The 26,920-nt window shown below is 44.7% G+C and overlaps 1 long non-coding RNA gene across 1 annotated transcript; it reads right to left on the reverse strand.

Annotated features, from left to right (window-relative positions):
* Positions 1–1,792: 1,792 nt before the first annotated feature.
* Positions 1,793–8,339, reverse strand: LOC119441441 (uncharacterized). Its single transcript, XR_005189902.2, has 3 exons — positions 8,283–8,339; positions 6,523–6,581; positions 1,793–2,017 (listed from the first exon to the last, which is right to left on the reverse strand). It is a non-coding gene; the product is annotated as an uncharacterized LOC119441441 (long non-coding RNA).
* Between the last annotated feature and the right edge of the window lie 18,581 nt (positions 8,340–26,920).

The following is a 26,920-nucleotide window of genomic DNA, read 5'->3' on the forward strand; positions in this document are numbered from 1 at the left end:
GTACTTTTTTTCGCATGCGATAGTCTGCACAGTCTGCAGCATGCACAGTCTCGGCATGCATGCTGAAATAAAGTGGCACAGCCTACCAGCGCCTATTCGACCAACCCAATCTTCTGAGACAATTCGAGGCTTCACGGTTGTGGTAGACAAATTTTAGTTTTTCGCTCGCCTCGTGGTCTCTGGGAGTTTCCTTGCAACAGCGCGTTCCACGGACACTTCTTTATACCACGACACGAGAGGCCGCGGAGCACTGGGATACGATTTAGCCTGTGTTTAGTCGACGCCAATCACTTGCTGAAACAACCTAAAGTAAAGAACCCACACGCCGCGCGATACTCTTCTATGAACCCAGCCGTTGCCTCGCGGGTGAAAGGCGAAGCAGCTCTATGATCTCGCACCGCTCGTAATATTGCGAGGTGAAATGATCCAAAATTTCGCCGAAAAATCAACAACATGTTGCAGCCGATAACCTCCATGTTCGTTTCGGCGGAACGTGCAGGCAGGAGGGATCGTTTCTGAGGTGCGTATTTGTGACGGCACGCAGCTGCAATAACTGTCTCTGAAAGACGGAGCGTGATAAAGGGTGGGGGCACAATCTAGACGGTGTCAGGAAAACAGAATCGTGATAACGACGGCGATTGATTCCACGAGATTTTGTGTACATTGCCTTAGCGATAAAAAATTTACAGTGATTATGATGGCTACTGCTCAAGTGCAAAATGTGTTGTAACGCTCAAGGGAATCCTACCAAGAGGATTTAGTGCGCAGCTGTTAAGCGCCCGTTCCTACGGCGATCGTCGTCGGCGGCGTAACCGAGCGAACGAGCACTGCGAGAGATGAAAGCGAACTTATAGCGCAGCGGGGGGATGAAAGACGCGATGAGGAAAGCGTAGAGGAAAGTGCAGCGCAACTCTGAATTTGGAAAGCAGAGTACCGGGAGATCAGGGGTGCGGGCAGCGCGGAAACAAAATACTGGCGTGCGCTTCAGACTCACTGCGCATGCGCTACTTCAATTGCGGCGCCGCCAGCGCCAGAGCATGCGCTCCGCGCGAGCCACGCGTTCCCGCGTTCACGCTTTCTTTCTGAATAAATAAGCGACGCAAACGGTGGAAATGCTTCGTCTGCCGCTGCTTTAAACGATCTGCCCGAGCAGAGGCTCAGCGTCGCCGCCGAGAGCACCCTATCGATAAGAATTAAATTGTGTGCCATGATATACCGGGAATTCAAGACACCTAAACAGCTGCGCTCGTATTCGCATTAGGGAGTATCGTAATCGTCGGTGAATATTTTTTTTTGCTCAAAATGTCATTGAGAGTGTCTTGTGGCAGTAATTTTGATAAATAGAAATTTTGATCTCGTATGAAAAAATTGTATTATTTTTAAAGAACAATGTGTCTCTTCTCAATAGTGCTTTCACACTATTGAGAGGACTACAAGCACTTTGTTTAGAAGGCGTGTGAAAGCACTGTGTTTGGTGGTATAGAAGCACTCTGTTCGTGGGAGTACTAGCCCCTTTTTTGGAAAGTAGGTTACTGGAGCTCCCTTTGTGACAGAGTACTAAAACTCTTTCGGGGGGTGTTACTGCACTATCTTTCTTGAAAGGATTTGAAAAGCTCTGAAAAAAGAAGAGCTAAATATGGGACTAGCAAATACTACGTCAAAAGGAACTCCCAGCACTCCTTTTTTCTATGTGTATCTATTTAAGAAATGTAAAGTGCTTGGGAAGAGGCAGAGTACTTGGCAATAAGGAGGGATGGTTTTTTGCACAAAACAGTAAATTGTGTCTGTCAAAATATCCAGTTGTATTTTTTCACTGGGTAGCACATTTTTGCTTCATTCATTTTATTTAACGCCATAGAAGCGTCGTAAATACACTAAACATTGACTGCACTGTATAACCGAGGCTGGCCTTCTCACTTCTTGGTGATTTCCTCAGATCTTCCTATGGCGTCGTGAATGGCATTGTCAAGCGCTGGACCAAATCCTTCAGCTTCGTTGGGGGCCAAGATAAGCGCAGCTGAAAATTGTGAAAGTGAATATTGTGCATCGTTTATGTAATTTGTAGCGAATTAGCCAAAAATTGGCAATCGCCTACACAATTTTTTATTTATTTTATCGTCGACATTCTTACTGGCGTATCAAAAACGCATAGCAGAGTGAGCAATTCCCGGATTGACATAATAAAAGAACATGCTGAGTCTATTGTCAAAACTGACTCTTGGTTGGTAATAAGACACAAGATAAGCTCGACAAGACACCGCATCTATTAATTCTATGTACCGTTGGCTAGAGATTATCCTGTGAGTCAAATACAAACAATGCATTGCTTCTTCATAAATTAAAAGTTCTAAACATAGACCCTGCCGTAATTAATTGGATTCGCGCGTTTGTGACATCACGTGTTCAATTTGTAACCACCAATGGCGCTAACTCGCCTTTAGCTCCAGTTGACTCCGGTGTCCCGCAAGGGTCCGTGCTTGGTCGTTTATTATTCCTAATTTACATTAATGACTTGCACACTAACGTTTCTTCGAACATTTGTCTATTTGCGGTTGATTACGTCTTGTATCGTAAAATAAATAATCCCTCAGATATTCTAGCAATTCAGGAGGATCTCAATAACATAAATGAGTGGTGTCGTACGTGGCGCATGGAATTAAACATGAAAACGTGTAAGACTATGAGGATTTCTCGTACTAACGTGATCTGCCCTACCTACACGCTAAATAACATCCCACTAGAATGTGTAACGTCATACCGATACTTGGGGCTTCACATTGCCAGCAATCTATCCTGGAAAACTCATATTGACCACATAATCTCTAAGGCCACTCGTACACTGGGATACTTTCGTCGGAAATTTTCTCTAACACCATCATCGCTAAAAATCTTATTGTACACAACTTACATTCGTCCACAGCTTGAGTACGCATCATCAGTATGGGACCCTGGTCATGACACCCTCATACATTCTCTGGAGGCAATACAGAATCGCTCAGCCCGTTTCATTCTCACTAACTACAAAAGAACTCCGAGTGTCACTAACATGAAAGCTCTCCTACACCTCCCGCTGTTATCAACCCGCAGAAAACTATCTCGCCTTTGTCTTTCTATGTCTTTTCTATCTAGCTATGTCTTATGGAAAAGACTATCTATGTCTTTTCCATAAAATCTGATACCACAATGCATATTTACGTTCTATCTTTGTTCAACCGCCACCATACATTTCATCTTGCATTGACAACCACCAAAAGGTAAACATACCGCGCTGCAACACCGTAGGTTTTTCATATTCATTTCTTCCCCAGACGAGCAAACATTGGAATAACTTATCGGCATCACTTACAAGCATAATTGTCACCAATAGCTTTAAAACCACACTTCAAACTTTCATTTTAAAAATTAATGTTACGATTGCTTGTTCTGCATAATATCTGTTCTTATACCATAATTTTAAGTTATGGCTTGTATTTTTTATATGATATGTTTTTTTCTATTTCTTTGCTTTTTGTTACGCCATGTATTTTTGCTACGCTTACCAAGTTTCTATTTACCATTCTTATCATTTTGGATACCACGTTTTGCGATGTTCTGCCATGTTTTTTCGCATGTATTGCATCAAGTAATTATCTAAAATTTCCAGGACAATTCTTTTTTATTCTTTTTTTGTCTTCCTTCCTTATTTTTTCTTGTTCTTTTTATTATTCATTGATATCCACGCATTTAGCTTGACGTTTTCATGGAAAGTTTTTGCTTATTTGTACTTGTACTTTTTTTTATAATCAACGATTGTGTGATTTGCCTTGCCCCTCCCCTCCGCAATGTACAACTGTACCTTGAGGATATAATAAATTTAAAAAATGAATAAATAATGCAAACGAGCTATGAATGTTGAATTTTAATTGATGAACAGTCTGCTAGCAAGGAAATCTCAACCAAGAGTCCAATTTGACAAGGGGCCTTGCTTCGTCAGGGCGACAGACACTTTGCTTAACGGTTCGTTTACATCCATTTTTGTTCTAACAAATCGTCAAGTCAAAACGTTAGCTTAGATTTTCTTTGATTGTCCATTAGATAAGTTGTAAATCGCGCACAGGAGCAAGAGGAGATGACAATATTCAGCAAACATATAAAGTTATTTATTACTTCTAGGTTTTCCAATTGATCACTTTCAATTCGTGAAAGTACTCGAACAACGTTTTTGCCTATATGCTGAATGATTAGTGTTCAAAAAAGGCATGGTGAGTCCGGAGAATTCTACAGACGCTGGCATTTTATATTGAATATACCTACAAAACCAACATGTTCTACGGTTTCCATAAATAGCCAACTTGGCTAGTATTAAGCGTTTAACTTGTGTGTACAGCTAATGCTGTAATGCCTGATGTACCTACATTAAGCATTTCGAGATGTTTTGGTTTAGCTCTTTAACACCCAAATTGTTTCGTATAAGAGTGTACAAACTTACTGTTTCTTTTTATTGCAGCGAATTAGTGCACTTTATATCTGGATTTGATATGTTTCATGTGTGGTCAATCTTCTTTTTCCCCCAAAAATATTAATAAGTGACATTCGTTCTAAAACAAACACTTTCTGCACACTTTGAAAGTTTGAGCGCAATTATCTCTGCAGATAATAACGAAATGATAGGAAGGCATTAGGGGAAGGCATCAAGTACACCATATCTAAGCAATGACGTCATGAGCGACGTCGGGGCTTTGAGACAACGTTTCGGGCGATATTCAAACAAATAGCGAAGACAAGTACTGTTTACGTTTCGTAGTTAAACTGTTATTAATTATATTTTCACAAACCTGTATGCGCCAAAATTCGCAAATGCGAGTGGCTACGACCTTATGTAGTATGAAAATAAACAGACAAGTGCTATTCGAGCAATATGCGCTAATACCAGCAGTATCTATCAGGCAGGAATCGAGCACAATAGTTTTTAACAGCGGAGCGGTTTAAGCCAGCCGTTAGAGGGCGATTTTCGAACAGAAAATGTGGGCCGATTCTGTCGGTAGTGAAGAACAAGGTCAAATCGCAGTGGTACATACCCCTGTGAACTATCGAAGCTGAGCCTGCCTATGTCTAGATAAGCATGGTTGGTACTACTTAAGCTTAGTCAGTCATCGATAGCCAATTAATGGCGAATTGATCATCAAATAAAGATAAATTGCGGAAAATACTGGGGATGACTTGGTAGTGCTTCGTCATCATCAGCCTGTAGTTATGTTCACTGCAGGACGAAGGCCTCTCCCTGCGATCGCCAATTACCCCTGTCTTGCGCTAGTTGATTCCAACTTGCGCCTGCAAATTTCCTAACTTCGTCACCCCACCTAGTTTTCTGCCGTCCTCGACTGCGCTTCCCTTCTCCTGATACCATTCTGTAACTCTAATGGCCCACTTGTTATCCATCCTACGCATCATGTTAGGCCTAACATGTTTAGTTCCCTCGCTCTTTGTGCGGTCCTTAATTTGTTCTCGAGCTCCTTTGTTAACCTCTAAGTTTCTGTCCCATATGTTAACATCGGTAGAATGGAGTGATTGGTGAATGAATCGACAGCTCATTCATTAATCGACAACTCTAGTTGTACATTAATTTGCCATCGCGATGCGACCTGCTAGCCTCCTGGTTAGCTCACATGGTCGAGCGACCTCGCCGGAAAGGCGTTAGTTCCGGGTTTGATTCCCGGACCAGGACGAATTTTTCCTCGACAGCGAATCGTCCTTTCTGAGAAACCCTACCTTTGGAGCATCGGGCTACATTCGGGTGGATGACAATCTCTTCCTTTCATGATACTTCCTCTACGTTGCGTGATTCCGCACAACTAATTTGTCTTAACTACCCTACGCGCGTGTCTGCTTCGTGTGACTAGAGCACCATTCTGGCTCAATAGGAAGGTTTCCCTGCATATATATGCACAACACAACTTCATATTATTAGACAATCTCCATTGGAGAAAAGAAATTCCGAGTCATGCAGGAACTGAACTATTCAAGGCGGCCATGAAAGGAATGATATATTTGTTCTGTTGCTTGGCTTCCATCTTCTTAAGACGAATGGCAAGTAATGACGCTCATCAAAAAACTCATGCCGATTCTCCACAAGCAAGCCAAAAGACTTCACTTCTTGAATATTTGTACAGATTTGCTAAGGTTTTTACATGCTTTATATCGAAACGAAATTTCAAAACTGCATGCGCGGAAATCTTAGCGAAGTTTTGCGTTCAAGAATATAGAAGGATGAAAACAACGTTTCGAAGGAATTAAACTTAATGCAACACAGAGAGAATGTATTTGGCACATTGTGCAGTCGTATTGCACTCGTGATGCTGATACCCTCTTGGGGGCCTTAGGATACCCTTCATTTCAATCTGTTTGGGGAGAAATTAGCGGAAATGCGGGCCGTATTTAATTCGACGAATTGAAGTTGTCCATGCTAAATTTTGATGTATTGTTTGTTGGCCGTTGACAAGTTTTCCTGTTGCGGTAGTATTTGCAAGCACTGCCCAATCTTACCTATTAAGACCGCCATCACCACAAGGAAGTACTTTCCAAGAAAGGCGTCCATGTCTCGACTGCAAATGAATTGATCGGAAAATTATCTAGAGAGGCCCGGATATTTTGTTAACTTGCACATGCGAAAATAGGAAATTGCAGCACTGTTGCATTTTGCTTTTTTATTGAAGCTAACAAGTAAAGCTAATGAATAAAATGATATCATAGTTTCGTAAACACTTTGGCGGATCATGGTGCCAAAGTGTAAAGCCCTTGCAAAAGATGTGAAAATATTAGTATGCGGGAAGAAATGCATCTTACTGAGTACAAAATTTGCCCACAATCAGACGACGATATGCCAATTGGACAACATTTGAGATTCATTTGATAGGAATACTAAATATAACCTCTCATGAGCACACAGGTAGAGAGAGATTAACTGAAGTTCCTACAACATAAAGAATAAAACTGCATATAAAATACGCATTTGTGGCTGCACATGTAGGCACTTTATTTACGAGTTTTCCTTTCCTTGATGGATGTGTTTTCAGCTGTTTCTTGAAAGTACATTTAAGAGTTCATAAATGTCGTATAACCTTTCGTTTATAGATGTAGATTTAGATATAGATGTAGACCCGAAGACCAAATTAAATGACCAAACGGCAATTACAGCGTAAGAGAGGGATATGAATGCGGGCGTGCAAGGTATCTTAATTTCCCCCCACACTACATCCAAACATTCGGAACATCGACGCAAAACAAGGAATCTGCCGAAGCTTTCATTTTGTTTTTCTATACCCACGTCGGTTCGTGTATAGGTGTGCACAGTCCACAAGACAAAGATTGTTTCGATCTATACATCCTGACCACACTTCCACAATGTGGGGCTCGCAGACATGCTGCTGCCGCTCCTCTTCCCGTAAGCATTACCAAATATTGGACAAGATTTCATGGAAGTATGACGACCTTCTTAGACAGCGCTTGATAATCCCAGCACCGTGGGTTGCATGGCAAGTATGGTTCTGTGGTGTGAGAATGTGTGACAGCGCGTGATGTACGCCAACGAAGTAAAACCACTAGACTATTTCCTTTTCTTCTTAGAAGCTGCCTCTTTTTATGTATCCTCTGCACTCCCTATCTTAACCCTTATTCACACAATAGACCCTTTAACCGTATTTGTCCACATGACCTTTCAGGTGCCATAAGGCCGTAAGGAAGTTACGGTGGCTGTGGCAAATCCACTTTCTCTACTGTATTTATACTATATTTTGTCTCTCTATTTATTCGGTATGCACCAATAAACAGTCTCAGCGGTGGGAGGCCTAGAGTTTCAGAACATGCCTGATATAATCTGACAATGCGCGCACAATAATGATGCGCTTGAAGTACTTCGATAAACTATCAATGAATATTTGAATTCTAGGTGGGCCACTAGATATAGTAGATGTACGAGTAGTGCTTATATGCAAATTGTGATTTTTCTGGTGACAGCGCCACGGCACCTAATTTTCCGATGCGAGTACCCCACGCTCCCTCCCCAAAAGAACAAAACATACAAGGAATTTTTCCGCTCTAACGCGAATAGTCTGTCACAAAATGTAGGCGATAAGCGGAGCTACAACGTAAACGTCTGCTCGATGTTGATGAAGATGTCTTACCTCGATTTCTTGTGCAGAATCAAACACGCAACTATTTTAAAATACTTTACAATTGCTTCCGCTAGGAGCCACCATAAACACAGAGAAGGTACCCCTTTTGTTGTGCACAGCGAATATGCTTACCGTTGACGTTTTTTTCCGTGAAGGAGCACAGTGAAGTCAGCAACGGACCGCTGTTCTGAACGAAGAAAAACCGCGGTCCGCCTTTTATAGAGGACTAAACGTTTTCACCCATTACCAGAAAAACAGCTGGGGGAAAGCGGGGGCTGTAAAACTAGCTACAGAAATTTGACAACTTGATGTGTACCTAATTATTCTCATTTTCCATATGATAGCTTCAGGAATGTGCAAATTACCTTTTTAGCTTACGTCCATCAAAAAACACAAGGAAGGCCGAAACAGACGGGAAACGACTGCACCTGTATGGCTGACAAATCCGTCTACTCCACTGGAATGTATGTACAGAGGTAATTAACAAGAGAAATTTCATTGCACGTAATCTACTCTGTGTTCCTCTGCAGAGGACTGCCATCATGACAATGTCACTCAGGCATAGAATTTCTTTTACTACATTTAATGTGAGAGATAGAAGAAATCTGACACAGTAAAAGAATAGATACCTTTTGTAAAGGCTAACTTACAGAATTATTAGCGCGGGATTGGACGTTAGCTCAAATACAGCAAACGCAAGAAGAACCGTGGTCCGCATTTTATAAAGAACTAAAAAAGCGACAGAACGAATTGCAAAAATTTGACAACAGGATGCGGGAAAGATTGTACTCGTTTTACAGATGATAGCTTAATGCAGGCGAATTTCTTTTCCCAGCCCACGTGTCGTGGCAGAAGAGCCGAATTAGGCGAGATTGCCCTTTCACTGTTATGACTGACAAGTTTGTCTGCTTCAAGGATATACATGTACAGACTTAATCTAAGTAATCACTATCACTGTCAAGAATCTACTTTGTTTTTTGTTTTTTTTTTGCAGAGAACTGCCATCACGTCAGCTTCGTACCAGGAAAGGAAAATTCGTGTTTCATAATGGGAGACTCAAAACAATTCTGACACTGAAGCTGAGTAGAAAACATTTGTAAAGGCTAACTTAACAATAATCAGCACAGCATTAGATGTTAATTCCAACGCATCAAATCCAAGGTAGGGTTGTAGATCATTACAAAAAAATTTGGTTGATGCCTCTTATATAGGAATCGGTATAGAACACGAAAGTGAAACGTGTCTTCACAGAAGTAGTGTAATGTTTATTGCACATTGATATATAATGTCTATTGGTGTTTTGTGGCTAAAGCGCCCTTAGGCGTTGATGCACCCACGCTGACGCCTGGTGGCACGTCTCCTCCATCACGACTACCAACGTCGATGACCATGAGCAACCGTCGTGCATATGGAAGCTGCACTACGCTGCACACGCTAGCACAACGCGAAAGACGAAGCACCTAACTGACACACTAATACAACGCGCAAGACAAAGCACGTAACTGAATCGTCACCGAGTCAAATCAGCGCGTACAGCGCGTCGTAATTGCAGCCTCCGCGATCAACTTCAGAAACATTTTCAGAGCTAATTGCGGAGGCCACGCTCCGCTGTGCTGAGTACGGTGAACGCCACCTAGTAGTGCTTCTGCGAGAACGCGTTGGTAGTGCTTCTTGATGCCAGCGTCCCTTCGAATGCTGGCATCGAGGCGTCGTAGTGCTGAGACCACCGAAGCGTTCACTGTCGGTGCGCGTTAGTGTCATAATGCAGTACTTCTCTTTTCTGCTCGTAGGCGGCGGCACCGCCCCGAGCAAGAGCGCGGGTACACGGAGGAGTGTTAGATATATAAGGCGCGTCTGTGTAGCTCTCTGCAAATGCGTTTGTGGCGCAATAGGTTAAACGCTCGGCGATCTATTGTCGCGGACCGAGAGGTCGTGGGTTCGATTTCCAGATTTTGCATGTTTGTGGAACTTTTTCTTCTGGTTTCTTTCTTTGTATTATGTTCGTGTATGTTCGTGTGACGTATTTCCGTGACGGAAATACGTCAGTGAAGTCTTGGTGGACCCCGGCATAAAACACTTTCGTGTTAAAAACATCGTCAAAACAGAAAAGAGATTCCGGATGCAACGTACACCTTGAAATCTATGGGGAGCGAATATTCAGTGCAGCGGTTAAATCAATATTATACAAGAAACTCCAACATGTGTAATTGTATTTATGTTTAGTCAGGTAGTTGTATTCTCATGAAATCTCCACGATTAAGCACCTCAAAGGTATCAGTGTGAATAAGATAAAATTGTTCGGCACTACGCCACTCACAAACTGCCACAATACAAATAAATCAGCGAGATGTACAGCGTGATATTGTAGCGCTCATCGACGAAACGCACTAAAGAAACTGGTTTATTTTGGGCGTACTTGTGCCCGGAAACTCAAGACTAAAACACTTTCACACATTTTTCAAGCAGAGTTAACTGGAGCCTATTCAGCAGTCGAGCACGTCTCTACACCGAAACCAATTTCACGCGCCCCGATGGCCAGGAGCCACGCTATGACTTCTAACTGGGCAGAGACTCGGGCGCTGTCACGTGTGGGTTCACGAGAGACACATGCTATTTCGTCATGCGCGAGGTGTTGCTAGCGCCGTTCTAATGGCGGTGCGATGAGACGCTTGGAAGGATACCTCGCGATAGTTCTCATAATAGGCATGTGGAGACCTGTGCGGCGTTAATATGTCCACACAACGATGTCACCACGGCCAACGGAAATCGTGACGCTTGTAGAGAAAATAATGGTGATGAATAGACTGCATGGTAATACACTCAAAGTGCAGTCAGTGAAACAGTCGTTTAAGGCATATAAGGCGCCAAATACCGTCCCGTACCCCCATGCATACGCTCAATCAATAAGAACTTCCACTATAACGTTTTCTAAGGGACACAGCCCTCTAAACCTCTGTTTTTTTATTCGTTTTATGTTCCCGATAAAACAGAAAAAGACAAGTTGCGTAGGTTACAAGACTTATCTGAATACTAGGTGACTATAGACACGAGGAAAAACGCTTGAATTCAAGTAAAACAAGGACCATCTCAAGATTTTGGGGTTTCGTTTTGTGCCTCTCTTATGTGCGCATTAGTTTCTATGAAGAAAAGGAACTCTCAGCGTTAGAGGCACGAATACTTGTACTTTGAAAAGTTCGATGATCTAACGTCCCGTTTAGAATTGAAAAACGTTCGGAAATCAGACAGTTACTTTGACAGTTACTGCAGTACTGAAAACCCTGGAGTTTTGACCGAGGCACATTAATGATTCAAACTAATTGTGTTAGCAACAGGTCCACTGTGGAGGCGGCGACGCCTTCCTGAACGTTCAAAATCAGCTGAAACTTGCGGGTCGGAGTTGCGCCCGAGCATTCAAGTTTCTCTGTGATGTTGGTTGTTGCGAAAACGTCTGTACTGTCGGCTAAAAATGTGAAGTGATACGCTAAGCCAGCTTAAAGTGTATCACCGCGTAGAGCAATTTGAGCTCTTGTCACAGCCGTGCTCTCCTATTCCGCAAAGTAGTTGATAACTACCTTTACACCGGCAAAGTGTTTGGCAATATAACCAGCTGCTTACAGCAAAGTCCCTAGTTAGTATAATGGTAAAAAGTATAACAGGACAACGGGCTTTATTACTTCTCATTATTACGAAGACGAATAGCAACTTATTACGACGACAAATTACTCCTCACTTGAAATTTCCATTTCTTTACTTTTCGGAAGCTCTTTCAACCTTAGATGAAACCCGCGTGTCTTGTAAACAGAATTAAGTGGCTTCCCTACAGCACATGCTTATGATGACATATAATGAAACTTCTATAAATTTCTGGAATTTTTGGTGAGCGCTTTTTTTTACGAGCCAATCAGTGTTGCAATTTTAACTTACGGCGTAAGACGCGCATTTCTGTATCTCAAGTCTATCGAATGTTATTGCTGGTTCTATACGTTGTCTGTTTTCACCGAACCTTGTGCAACCTTACTGTATGCGCGGTGCAAATTGCGTAGTACTTTCCAGAAACCGCGCGGACACCAGCAATTATGCTAGTACTTTCCATGAGTCACGTATCAAAGCTGACGTGCTTGACTCGCAGGTCAGGTTTTGAACGATTTCGGAGTGTTCTGGCCACCGACACTGTTCTTAATGTTACTTGTTTTGCTGAGCACAGGTTCGCCCGATGAAGAGTTGAAGTCGCAACTTGGTTTTGACACTGCGTCTTTCTTTATCGTCACTACAACGTGAAAATGTCGTGAGATCGGCACATGGACTCATGTGTACATTCACACACACTCATTCCAAAGGCGCAAGTGTCAGCGGGAGTAGGCGTGAGTGTGAACTGGATTCAGTGCCATTGAGCGTGAGTAGACGGGAGAATGAACGAGAGTGAGATCAAAGCCTGAAAGGAGTAATGGTGAGTTAGTATGCGTGATTGCTCGCTTACAGTGCCGACTTATGCCTGCCTCTAATCAGTGTAATGAAATATAGTGATTCACTTTGGGATATTCACAGCACCTGTCAGCAATTGTCACAATGAATTTTTAAAGCTTTATCGTGGTATTGTTTTGTTTCCTGCTGAAAATTTCATTTGTAGATCCATCGATAGAGAAGATATTTAAAAATTTACACGGAGTAAGCTGCCCACTACAGGCACAAGATCACCAGAAAAAAGACGACGAAGGGTGCTGGTGTGCGCGCGTTCTCTTGAGTGTCGGCCATCATTAAAGAAGGCTTCTTTCGGCGAGTTCTAATTAATTATCTTTGTGACATTTTACTGGTGGAGGTGCGGGCTATATGATACCATTGCCGGAGATGCAGTGTACCCTGACTCATCTCCTGTGAGTAGTCCGGGAGAGATTACTCCTGTGCACGTACGCACCAACCGCCGTCTTCAAGGGCTCCAACCTGAGCATGGTCTGTTGCCCAGTCGTATCCGGACGCTGAACCTGAGCCCACAGGAGGCCAACAGCCTCCTGCTGCTCCAGCTGTTTCGCCGGCGCAGATCACCTTCAACCAGCCACAGACGCCGATTGCATTCCACGGAGATGCTACTGAAGACGTGGAAGATTGGCTAGACCATTTTGAGCGGGTCGCCAAATGAAACGGATTGAACGAAGACCGCAAGTTGCGCAGCGTGAACTTCGTGCTCCAAGACTCCGCGAGGACGTGGTTCCGTAACCATGAAGCGACATTGACTTCGTGGCACGAATATCGACAGCAGCTGGTCGTCACATATTCCAACATATACAGGAAGGAGCGAGCGGAGCTGGCAATACAGGCAAGATTCCAAGCCCCGCACGACAGCGTCACTACGTATACTGAAGACATGGCTCGGCTCTTCAGACGTGCGGATGCCTCAATAGCCGAAGACAAGAAAGTGCCACATTTGATGCGAGGTGTGAAGCAAGAGATCTTTGCTGGGCTTATTCGGAATCCGCCCACAACACTTGCAGACTTCCTTGCTGAAGCGACAGCAATGGAAAGGGCCCTTCGACAGTGTGCCAGACAATACAACCGCATCGTGATGGAACTTTCACACAGCCCCTCTTGCATAACCTCGGAAAACCACGTTGAGGACTTACGCGAATTGGTCAGGGCTGCGGTAAGAGAAGAGCTCCACAAAATGCAGGTAACCGACGCGCCGGCAGCCCGAATTTCTGTGGCGGAGATAGTGCGAGACGAGATTAGGCAAGCCGTCCAAGCTCCTGAACGCTACGAGGTACCACAACAGTGGTAGCCAGTCCGAATAACTTATGCGGACGCCGTACGACGACCGTCGCTGTACGGCCCCTCAAGCGTCATACGCCCCTCCGAACAGACTGAAGTAGTGTTCAGGCGTCGCAGTCCACCGTCCATCGAGGAGTCGAAGCCCAGAAACTTTTACTGTTTGTCTATATGCTCTATGTGTTCGTTATATTTATTTTGTGCTTTGAAGTGTCACAGACAGGATTACTGCCAATTACATATTTGTAAATGACCTCACTACTAGGCTTTGGCTAAAGGGTCATACAGTGTTTGCACACAATTTGTACTAACTTTGGAGAAATAAACTTGAAACTTGAAATTGATAAGCCTAGTGTCGCCCGGGCTATGATGGCGATTGCGTGCTATGAATTATATTGACGTTTTAAGGAAGTTGCCAAAGCTATTGTCCGGGTGTTTCTCAAAGGGCTGATCACTAAGTTCCGCGAGCTTCACTTCGAAGTCAGTACAGCTGGTTAAACCAGATAGTTTTTGTCCAACCAATAACAAAACGTTAATATTTTAGAGCAGGTACGCACCGGCACTCTCGAAATTCCGGGCGAAGGCAAGGGCTTGTTTTGAGTTCTTTACGTTATAAGTTTAAAATAACAACGTCGAGAGTAAGCGTCTGATATACCACTGCTTATTGACGACGGCGTCATATACAAGAAATAACGATATAATGATTTCTAAAGGTTACTTCTGAAATTATTCTCAGGCAACCCAAGTGCAAAACATTTTTTGACTGGCTAGCACTCCACATGATACGCAGATAACGTGCGATGACGAAACAGAAATAATTCAGTCATTTGAGTAACTTAATTGCTTTGAGTATTTTGTTGATTATGCATTTGAATGTTTTATGAAAGTAATGTCCGCATCCTCGAGTAGGCCACCTCATGGACAAGAATTGTGCCATCTTCCACGGACAACCTTTAAGATTTTTGAAAGTGTTCGCCTAAACACCCGGTATATTGCTGCGCTAAATCTGCCATTGCAGTTTGACAGCAGCAATCAGTTATGATATTTCATTATTTCATTATGATAGTCACTACAACTACTTTGATTCAGGCCATCTGAATTTTACCCATTTTTCAACATGATTTCGCCACCATTGGTATGTGCACAATTAACGACACTTATGGGAAAGAGCCGATGCCGGAATTTAGATAGGTCACTGAGTTCCCGAGCATATAAGAGGTTTGCAGGGTACCATCAAAGGAACTAGGATTATTGAAGAAGGTGCTTCTATTCTGGGCCACTACCAGTTATGTACGCCTTGTTCGCTTAACGTGGGTTTCTATGCTGCAATAGAGCCTGTACTTTAAAGCGAACAATCCTACAGAGACGCCCGCCACCGAGGTTAGTAAACGCCGCTCATACGTAAATGTGTGGGATAAAGAAACTAAAGACAAGCAAAATTTACAGCTGTTATTTGCACGACTTGGTCTACTCGGGGCATGTCGATATGTAAAAATTGGCACGGTTTCGACGACGTTACATTACGGAATGTTCATCCTCTCTTTATATATTATGATCCAGACATGATCATAATATATAAACAGACAGAAAAAGCTTCGTTCACTTAAGCCCCACTATCAAAATGTCAAAACCTCATGACAGTCCTATTTTCCTCGTAACAGAACACGTTCTTTATTGTGGGCGGAGGAGAAGTATGATGCACATATTAGAAGTCGGTGTACACTGCAATTAGCCACGCTTTCGCTTACGACATTGTTCAAGTGGTTCGGCCAAGAAGTTTATAAATTAACTTCAAGTCCATCAAATTAGTATGGCATCATCGTGTAAAAATGCTGAAGTTTGGAGTAACTATGTAATAGCTAGCTGAAATGTTGCCAATAATAACCCTTTATTGACGAGTGTTTCATGCAGGCAACATACTAGAAACATTTCTTTTTTGCTAAGTTTCAGTATTCAGCATGAAGTTCCAGGCTAGTTGTTTTCAGCGAACACTAAACGACACGCAGCAAGATGCATTTCTTGGTTTAAAGCAGGAATGCAGGACAAAGAAGTTTGGCACGAAAATCGTTTCTATTCAAAAATGCCATCTATAACAAATTCCTCAGATGTCAAACACTCTTTGTGCCCCTGGAAATGTAACCTATGTCAAACGAGAAGAATTGGAGTAGCTATTAGTACACTACGCTGTCACAGACCTCCTTCAAATTTCTATTTAGACAGGACTGATCTGGAACCCTCACCGATTTGTCCTATGTGTAAGGAAGATGAGACCATAGAACATTTCTTTATTTCTAGTATACCATTTTTTAACTTCAGAAAACAAACCTTAGAAAAACTGCTCCGTCTTTTTGGATTAGACTTAACTGTTCAAATTTTCCTATCATTGGGTGCCTCTACTCTTGGGCACAGCGACGGGAAGGTTAGCGCTCCCATCCAAGGTTTTCGTTTGGGGTAAATTCAAAATTTTAAGCTTCCATTTCTTCAAACCAAATTAAGTTTGAACTGCATTATTTTCATGGTTCTCATATAACTTTTTATTCTCATAAAATTACGTAGGCTCTCCAATCTTTACCTTTCGAATCTAACTTACGTATTGTAAAATTTTCTCATCTTCTGTAACACTTTACTTTGACCTACATGCTTCTTGGCCAGTCCCCCAGAGTGGGAACGTGCCAGTCTACATCTACATCTGGAAATGGCGGTCGGAGGAGACAGACCGATACGAGATCTCGGGTTGCACTGGTGTCACACATGTGACGTAAAACAAATGAAATTTACACAATGGGTAATATATGATGAGAGCTGCGAGTAAAAATTTCAGTTGAAGTCATAAGTGCTTTGAGGTAAAGCTCACTTCTAGTTTTATGCCTGGTGTTTCCCCCCTATTTATGGGGAAAACGTTTCTGTTCGTTTCGTTCATTATCCATATTCTCGGAGTGTTTTCCACATTTACATAGGAAAGTAACATTTCTGCGGCATTGATGACGTGCCATCTCGTGCCACGTACCATATGTAGCAAGGATACTCACTCAAAAATCATAGGTATATTGTCACGAAGATAATTAATTAGAGCTCCCCGAAAGACAACAGCCTTCTTTAATAATGGCCAACACTCAAGAGAACGGGCGCACACCAGCGCCCTTCGTCGTCTACTCCCTGGCGATCTTGTGCCTGTAGTGGGCAGCTGACATATGACGATCGGCGCCTGTAGTGGGCAGCTTACTTCGCGTCATTACTCCCCACGTGAAAAACGACCGTCCCGGTCGCCGGTTGGAGATGGTAAAGGGCTACAGAGGGCGTGGGAGAGAGTTGATCAGAGGGGCACTTCGCGGGCGTAGTACGGCTTCATCCGTACTACGTGCACAATCTCGGCTCGTGCTCGCCGTCGGCTCAAGCTCATATTAGTACTCTGAGGGACGACCTCGTAGTTAACGTTGTTGAGTCGCCTGACGATCTTGTACGGGCCAAAGTATCGGCGCAGTAATTTTTCTGACAGTCCCTGATGATGGACGGGTGTCCACACCCAAACATAGTCACCGGGTTCCTACTGGATGTTCCTTCGGCCACTGTTGTAACGGCGGGCGTCGGCACTCTGCTGGTTGCGGATGCGGTTGCGAGCAAGCTGTCGAGCTTCTTCGGCTTTCTGGATGATGTCGGCAGCGTTGTCACTTCTTGTTGTTCCGTTGTCTACCGGGAGCATGGCGTCTAAAGGTGTTGTTACGCAGTGGCCATAAACCAGTTCAAATGGTGTGAATCGGGTGGTTGCCTGCACAGCCGTATTGTATGCGAATGTCTCGTGTGGTAGAATTTCGTCCCATGACTTGTGCTTTACGTCAACGTACACCGAGATCATATCGGCCATAGTTCTGTTGAGGCGCTCAGTTAGTCCATTAGTTTGTGGGTGATAGACCGTGGTTTTCCGATGATTGGTGTGGGTCAGCGTGACGATCTCTTGCATTATGTCAGCAGTAAACGCAGTTCCTCGATCGGTTATTAAGATGGAAGGGGCCTCATGACGTAGTACGATTTCATGGACAAAAAACATCGCGACTTCTGTAGCGGTTCCGCGGGGCACAGCATTGGTTTCTGCGTACCTCGTTAGGTAGTCTGTTGCGACGACTATCCATTTGTTTCCTGCGGATGACGTGGGGAACGGACCGAGGAGGACCATTCCCACCTGTTGAAACGGTGCAGGAGGAGGGTCCAGGGGTTGCAGAAGACAAGCAGGTTTCAAAGGTGGAACCTTGGGCCGTTGACAATCACGGCAGCTTCTCTCGTAGCGCTGAACAAACGAGAATAGTTGTGGCCAGTACTACTTCTGGCGTATGCGCGCTAACGTCCTGGCGAAGCCTAAGTGTCCGGCACACGGGTCGTCATGACATGCCTGCAGCACTTCTTCGCGCAGTGAAACTGGGACGACAAGCAGGAACGTTTCTTGGCTGTTTTCGAAGTTCTTTTTGTAGAGCACGTGCTTCCGGAGGCAGTAAGAAGTCAGACCTCGTAACATCGGTCGTGGGACAACGTCGGCTCCCTGAAGGTATCTGATGAGGGGAAGCAATGTACTGTCTGCACGTTGGAGGTCAGCCATCTCGACAGTGTCCACTACACCAAGAAACGGGAAATTTTGCTCTACGTCACCGGGCTTCCAAGGTATAGGTGCACGTGAGAGGTCCCTAAGACTCGCAAGCCAACACAGTGAGTGGTGGTCACTTACTATGCGAAAATGTCGGCCGTAAGTGTAGGGTTGGAACTTGCCGATGGCCCAAACGACAGCTAGACACTCCTTTTCAGTCGTGGAATAGTTGACCTCCGCCTTTGTGAGACTGCGGCTCGCGTAGGCTAGTACTCGTTCGGCGCCGTCTTGCCACTGAACGAGTATAGCACCGAGCCCCACGTTGCTGGCGTCTGTGTGGATTTCTGTGTCAGCCTTGTCGTCGAAATGCGCGAGTACGGGGGCTGTTTGCAGTCGCTTCCGCAATTCTGTAAAGGCTTCCTGTTGTTCTTTCGTCCACTCGAAGGGTACATCTTGGCGTGTTAGTCTCACTAATGGTTCGGCGATCCTTGAAAATCCTTCGACAAAACGACGGTAGTACGCGCAGAGACCGTAAGAATCGCTGAACTGCCTTCTTGTCTGTTGGACGCGGGAACTCAGAGACGGCAGCTAGCTTCTCGGGGTCTGGCCGAACACCGCGGGGGCTGACTACGTTTCCGAGAAACTTAAGATCCTGAAAGCCAAAATGACATTTCTCAGGCTTGATAGTCCGATTTGCTTTGGTGATTGCGAGGAGTACATTCTTGAGTCGTTCGAGATGTTCATCAAACGTTCTGGAACACACCACAACGTCGTCCAGAGAGAACAGTGTCCATCATCCACTGAAATGTGGCAGGTGCGGAACACAGGCCGAATGGGAGGACTTTAAATTCATATAATCCATCAGGAGTCACAAATGCCGTTTTTTAGTGATCACGCTCATCTACTTCGATCTGCCAGTACCCAGACTTAAGATTCAACGAGGTGAAAAATTGGGCGTGGCGTAGACGGTCCAGAGCGTCATCGATCCATGGCAGAGGATAAACATCGCGTTTGGTGAAACTATTTAGTCGTCTGTAGTCTACGCAGAAGCGTAGTGTGTTGTCCTTCTTTTTAACTAAAACGACGGGTGACGCTCATGGACTTATGGATGGCTGAATCACGTCATCATCTAACATTTCTTGAACCTGGCGCTTTATCACCTCCCTTTCCGTAGGCGTAACGCGGTAAGGATGCTGACGAACGGGGCGTGCTGACTCGTCCGTAGGAATGCGATGCTTCGTAACGGAGGTGCGCCGTACTTTAGACTGGGTAGAGAAACAGCCAGAGAAGTCATTGACAAGGTCCAGGAGCTCCTGTTTCTGTCGTTCCGATAAGCCCGGGTTAATCTGAATGCGATCGCTCAGGTGCGCCTCTTTCGATGAATTAGGGGAAGCAGTTTCTACCAAGGCGACGTCAGTGAAGGCAGCAATTTCATGGAGGAAGGCGACAGCTGTGCCTTGCGGTAAGTGCTGATATTCGTTGCTGAAGTTTGTCAGCAGGACTAATGAGCGTCTGTGCTGAAGCTGAACGAGGCCCCGTGCAATGCAGATTTTCCGCTCAAGCATTAACGGAATGTTCGCCTCGGCGATGCCCTCATAGCCGTCGCACGTTACCAGGGTCAGTAGGCTGCTTCTTGGCGGTACCGTTATGCTGTCTTCGACGATGCGCAAGGCGTTTTATGGTGTGATTCTCGTCGCCAGCGTCGCTTGCTATGGCTTTTGCCGTAGAGAACGTCACGCTCGATTTTTCCAGGTTAATTATGGCTCCATTCGCCTGTAGAAAGTCCATGCCGAGTATCAAGTCCCTCGAGCAGCTGGGCAGAATAAAGATAACTCCGACGCACGTAAATCCACGAATATTTACCTGAGCGTTGCATCTGCCCACGGGAATTAGTAGATGCCCTCCAGCAGTACGGACATGTGAGCCAGTCCCCTGCGTAAAAACTTTCTTTAACTTTGACGCAAGCTCTCTGCTCATAATCGAGCTGTCAGCACCAGTGTCAATTAAAGCGGTAGCTTCTTCGTCGTCTATGGTAAGCAGTATGTCTGACGTTACCACTTGCCTTTGGGCACCGGAGTGTGACTGAACGTTGGTGCGTTGTCGTCGTTGTCGTCGTGATGGAGGATATTCGAAGCGCTCGGCGTCAGCGGCCTCACCTCCGGAGGTCGCTGGACTCAGTTTTCCGGGTTTGCAGGGCTGGGTGAACGACGTCTACGAGCATCTCGATGAAATGAGGGACTTGACGATCGGTATCGAGCAGGCGATACAGAACGGGGCTCGTGCCTTCGCTGCTCGAATGAACTGTGGCGACTCGCGATGTAGTTCTCTATCTTCATCGGGCGCTGACCAGGTCGTGGACGAATATCTCCATCGGGCGCTGACCAGATCGTGGACGAGGTGCACCTGGAGGGAACCCGCGGAGGCCCACGCGTCGATAGGGGCACATCCTGTAGACGTGGCCAGCCTCCCCGCAATGAAAACATAGGGGCCTGAGGTCAGGAGCCCGTCATACGTCGCTTTTTTTGGGCCTGGACTCCTCGATGGACGGTGGACTGCGACGCCTGAACACTACTTCAGTCTGTTCGGAGGGGCGCATGACGCTTGAGGGGCCGTACAGCGACGGTCGTCGTACGGCGTCCGCATAAGTCATTCGGACTGGCTCCCGCTGTTGTGGTACCTCGTAGCATTCAGAAGCTTGGACGGCTTGCCTAATCTCGTCGTGCACTATCTCCGCCGCAGAAATTCGAGCTGTCGGCACGTCGGTTACCTGTATTTTGTGGAGCTCTTCTCTTACCACAGCCCTGATCAATTCCCGTAGGTCCTCGAGGTGGTTTTCCGAGGTCATGCTAGAGGGGCTGTGTGAAAGTTTCATCACGTTGCGGTTGTATTGTCTGGCACACTGTCGAAGGGCCCTTACCATTGCTGTCGCTTCAGCAAGGAAGTCTGCAAGTGTTGTGGGCGGATTCCGAATAAGTCCAGCAAAGATCCCTTGCTTCACACCTCGCATCAAATGTGGCACTTTCTTGTCTTCGGCTATTGAGGCATCCGCACGTCTGAAGAGCCGAGCCATGTCTTCAGTATACGTGGTGACGCTGTCGTTCGGGGCTTGAAATCTTGCTTGTATTGCCAGCTCCACTCGCTCCTTCCTGTTCATGTTGGAATATGTGGCGACCAGCTGCTGTCGAAATTCGTGCCACGAAGTCAATGTCGCTTCATGGTTACGGAACCACGTCCTCGCGGAGTCTTGGAGCGCGAAGTTCACGCTGCGCAACTTGCGGTCTTCGTTCAATCCGTTTCATTTGGCGACCCGCTCAAAATGGTCTAGCCAATCTTCCACGTCTTCAGTAGCATCTCCATGGAATGCAATCGGCGTCTGTGGCTGGTTGAAGATGATCTGCGCCGGCGAAACAGCTGCAGCAGCAGGAAGCTGTTGGCCTCCTGTGGGCTCAGGTTCAGCGTCCGGATACGACCGGGCAACAGACCATGCTCAGGTTGGAGCCCTTGAAGACGGCGGTTGGTGCGTACGTGCACAGGAGTAATCTCTCCCGGACTACTCACAGGAGATGAGTCAGGGTACACTGCGTCTCCGGCAATGGTATCATATAGCCCGCACCTCCACCAATAAAATGTCACAAAGATAATTAATTAGAACTCGCCGAAAGAAGCCTCCTTTAATGATGGCCGACACTCAAGAGAACGCGCGCACACCAGCACCCTTCGTCGTCTTTTTTCTGGTGATCTTGTGCCTGTAGTGGGCAGCTGACTTATGACGATCGGTGCCTGTAGTGGGCAGCTTACTCCGTGTCAATATTTAAATATCTTCTCTATCGATGGATCTACAAATGAAATTTTCAGCAGGAAACAAAACAATACCATGATAAAGCTTAAAAAATTCATTGTGACAATTGCTGACAGGTGCTGTGAATATCCCAAAGTGAATCACTATATTTCATGACTACACTGATTAGAGGCAGGCATAAGTCGGCACTGTAAGCGAGCAATCACGCATACTAACTCACCATTACTCCTTTCAGGCTTTGATCTCACTCTCGTTCATTCTCCCGTCTACTCACGCTCAATGGTATTGAATCCAGTTCACACTCACGCCTACTCAGGCTGACACTTGAGCCTTTGGAATGAGTGTGTGTGAATGTACACATGAGTCCATGTGCCAATCTCACGACATTTTCACGTTGTAGTGACGATAAAGAAAGACGCAGTGTCAAAACCAAGTTGCGACTTCAACTCTTCATCGGGCGAGCCTGTGCTCAGCAAAACAAGTAACATTCAGAACAGTGTCGGTGGCCAGAACACTCGGAAATCGTTCAAAACCAGACCTGCGAGTCAAGCACGTCAGCTTTGATACGTGACTCATGGAAAGTACTAGCATAATTGCTGGTGTCCGCGCGGTTTCTGGAAAGTACTACGCAATTTGCACCGCGCATACAGTAAGGTTGCACAAGGTTCGGTGAAAACAGACAACGTATAGAACCAGCAATAACATTCGATAGACTTCAGATACAGAAATGCGCGTCTTACGCCGTAAGTTAAAATTGCAACACTGATTGGCTCGTAAAAAAAAGCGCTCACCAAAAATTCCAGAAATTTATAGAAGTTTCATTATATGTCATCATAAGCATGTGCTGTAAGGAAGCCACTTAATTCTGTTTACAAGACACGCGGGGTTCATCTAAGGTTGAAAGAGCTTCCGAAAAGTAAAGAAATGGAAATTTCAAGTGAGGAGTAATTTGTCGTCGTAATAAGTTGCTATTCGTCTCCGTAATAATAAGAAGTAATAAAGCCCGTTGTCCTGTTATACTTTTTACCATTATACTAGCTAGGGACTTTGCTGTCAGCAGCTGGTTATACTCCCAAACACTTTGCCGGTGTAAAGGTAGTTATCAACTACTTTGCGGAATAGGAGAGCACGGCTGTGAAAAGAGCTCAAATTGCTCTACGCGGTGATACACTTCAAGGTGGCTTAGCGTATCACTTCACATTTTTAGCCGACAGTACAGACGTTTTCGCAAAAACCAACATCACAGAGAAACTTGAATGCTCGGGCGCAACTCCGACCCGCAAGTTTCAGCTGATTTTGAACGTTCAGGAAGGCCTCGCCGCCTCCACAGTGGACCTGTTGCTAACACAATTAGTTTGAATCTTTAATGTGCCTCGGTCAAAACTCCCGGGTTTTCAGTACTGCACTAACTGTCAAAGGTTCTCATTTCCGAACGTTTTGCAATTCTAAACTGGGCGTTTGATCATCGAACATTCCAAAGTACAAGTATTCGTGCCTCTAACGTTGAGCGTTCCTTTTCTTCATAGAAACTGTTGCGCATTAAAGAGAGGCACAAAACGAAACCCCAAAATATTGAGATGGTCTTTGTTTAACTTGAATTCAAGCGTTTTTCCTCGTGTCTATAGTCACGCTAGTATTCAGATAAATCTTGTAATCTACGCAACTTGTCTTTTTTTGTTTTATCGGGAACATAAAACGAATAAAAAAACAGAGGTTTAGAGGGCTGTGTCCCTTAGAAAACGTTATAGTGGAAGTTCTTATTGATTGAGCGTATGCATGGGGGTACGGGACGGTATTTGGCGCCTTATATGCCTTAAATGACTGTTTCACTGACTGCACTTTGAGTGTATTACCATGCGGTCTATTCATCACCATTATTTTTTCTACAAGCGACACGAATTCCATTTGCCCTGGTGACATCGTTGTGTGGACATATAATGCCGCAGAGGTCTCTCCATATGCCTATTACGAGGACTATCGCGAGGTATCCTTCCAAGTGTCTCATCGCACCGCCATTAGAACAGCGCCAGCAACACCTCGCGCATGACGAAATAGCGTGTGTGTCTCGTGAACCCGCATGTGACAGCGCCCGAGTCCCCGCCCAATTAGAAGTCAAGGCGGGGCTCCTGGCCATCGGGGCGCGAGAAATTGGGTTCGGTGTAGAGACGTGCTCGACTGCTGAATAGGCTCCAGTTAACTCTGCTTGAAAAATGTGTGAAAGTGTTTTAGTCTTGAGTTTCCGGGCACAAGTACGCCCAAAATAAACCAGTTTCTTTAGTGCGTTTCGTCGATGAGCGCTACAATATCACGCTGTACATCTCGCTGATTTATTTGTATTGTGGCAGTTTGTGAGTGGCGTAGTGCCGAACAATTTAATCTTATTCACACTGATACCTTTGAGGTGCTTAATCGTGGAGATTTCATGAGAATACAACTACCTGACTAAACATAAATATAATTACACATGTTGGAGTTTCTTGTATAATATTGATTTAACCGCTGCACTGAATATTCGCTCCCCATAGATTTCAAGGTGTACGTTGCATCCGGAATCTCTTTTCGTTTTGACGATGTTTTCTGTAATGATCTACAACCCTACCTTGGATTTGATGCGTTGTAATTAACATCTAATGCTGTGCTGATTATTGTTAAGTTAGCCTTTACAAATGTTTTCTACTCAGCTTCAGTGTCAGAATTGTTTTGAGTCTCCCATTATGAAACACGAATTTTCCTTTCCTGGTACGAAGCTGACGTGATGGCAGTTCTCTGCAAAAAAAACAAAAACAAAGTAGATTCTTGACAGTGATAGTGATTACTTAGATTAAGTCTGTACATGTATATCCTTGAAGCAGACAAACTTGTCAGTCATAACAGTGAAAGGGCAATCTCGCCTAATTCGGCTCTTCTGCCACGACACGTGGGCTGGGAAAATAAATTCGCCTGCATTAAGCTATCATCTGTAAAACGAGGACAATCTTTCCCGCATCCTGTTGTCAAATTTTTGCTATTCGTTCTGCCGCTTTTTTAGTTCTTTATAAAATGCGAACCACGGTTCTTCTTGCGTTTGCTGTACTTCAGCTAACGTCCAATCCTGCGCTATTAATTCTGTAAGCTAGCCTTTACGAAAGGTATTTATTATTTTACTGTGTCAGATTTCTTCTATCTCTCACATTAAATGTAGTAAAAGAAATTCTATGCCTGAGTGACATTGTCGTAATGGCAGTCCTCTGCAGAGGAACACAGAGTAGATTACGTACAATGAAATTTCTATTTTTAATTACCTCTGTACATACATTCCAGTAGACGGATTTGTCAGCCATACAGGTGCAGTCGTTTCCCGTCTGTTTCGGCCTTCCTTGTGTTTTTTGATGGACGTAAGCTAAAATGTAATTTGCACATTCCTGAAGCTATGATATGGAAAATGAGAATAATTAGGTACACATCTAGTTGTCAAATTTATGTAGCTAGTTCTACAGCCCCCGATTTCCCCTAGCTGTTTTTCTGTTGATGGGTGAAAACGTTTAGTCCCCTATAAAAGGTGGACCGCGGTTCTTCTTCGTTCATACAGCGCTCCGTTGCTGACTTCACTGTGCTCCTTCACGGAAAAAACGTCACTGATAAGCATATTCGCTGTGCACAACAAAAGGGGCACCTTCTCTGTGTTTATGGTGGCTCCGAGCGGATGCTATTGTAAAGTATTTTAAAATAGTTGCGTGTTTGATTATGCACATGAAATCGAAGTAAGACATCTTCATCGATATCGAGCAGACGTTTACGTTGTAGCTCCGCTTATCGCCTACATTTTGTGACAGACTATTCGCGTTAGAGCGGAAAAGTTCCTTGTATGTTTTGTTCTTTTGAGGAGGGAGCGTGTGGTACTCGCATATGAAAATTAGATGCCGCGGCGCTGTCACCAGAAAAATAAGAATTAGCATATAGCAAGCACTACCTGTGCATCTACTATATCTAGTGGCCCACCTAGAATTCAAATATTCATTGATAGTTTATCGAAGTACTTCAAGCGCATCATTATTATGCGCGCATTGTCAGATTATATCAGGCATGTTCTGAAACTCTAGGCCCCCCACCGCTGAGACTGTTTATTGGTGCATACCGAATAAATAGACAGACAAAATATAGTATAAATGCAGTACAGAAAGTGGATTTTCCACAGCCACCGTAACTTCCTTACTGCCTTATGGCACCTGAAAGGTCATGTGGACAAATACGGTTAAAGGGTCTATTGTGTGAATAAGGGTTAAGATAGGGAGTGCAGAGGATACATAAAAAGAGGCAGCTTCTAAGAAGAAAAGGAAATAGTCTAGTGGTTTTACTTCGTTGGCGTACATCACGCGCTGTCACACATTCTCACACCACAGAACCATACTTGCCATGCAACCCACGGTGCTGGGATTATCAAGCGCTGTCTAAGAAGGTCGTCATACTTCCATGAAATCTTGTCCAATATTTGGTAATGCTTACGGGAAGAGGAGCGGCAGCAGCATGTCTGCGAGCCCCACATTGTGGAAGTGTGGTCAGGATGTATAGATCGAAACAATGTTTGTCTTGTGGACCATGCACACCTATACACGAACCGACGTGGGTATAGAAAAACAAAATGAAAGCTTCGGCAGATTCCTT

This window comes from Dermacentor silvarum, chromosome 2 (genome assembly GCF_013339745.2).
Source record: "Dermacentor silvarum isolate Dsil-2018 chromosome 2, BIME_Dsil_1.4, whole genome shotgun sequence".
Classification (NCBI taxonomy): Eukaryota; Metazoa; Arthropoda; class Arachnida; order Ixodida; family Ixodidae; genus Dermacentor; species Dermacentor silvarum.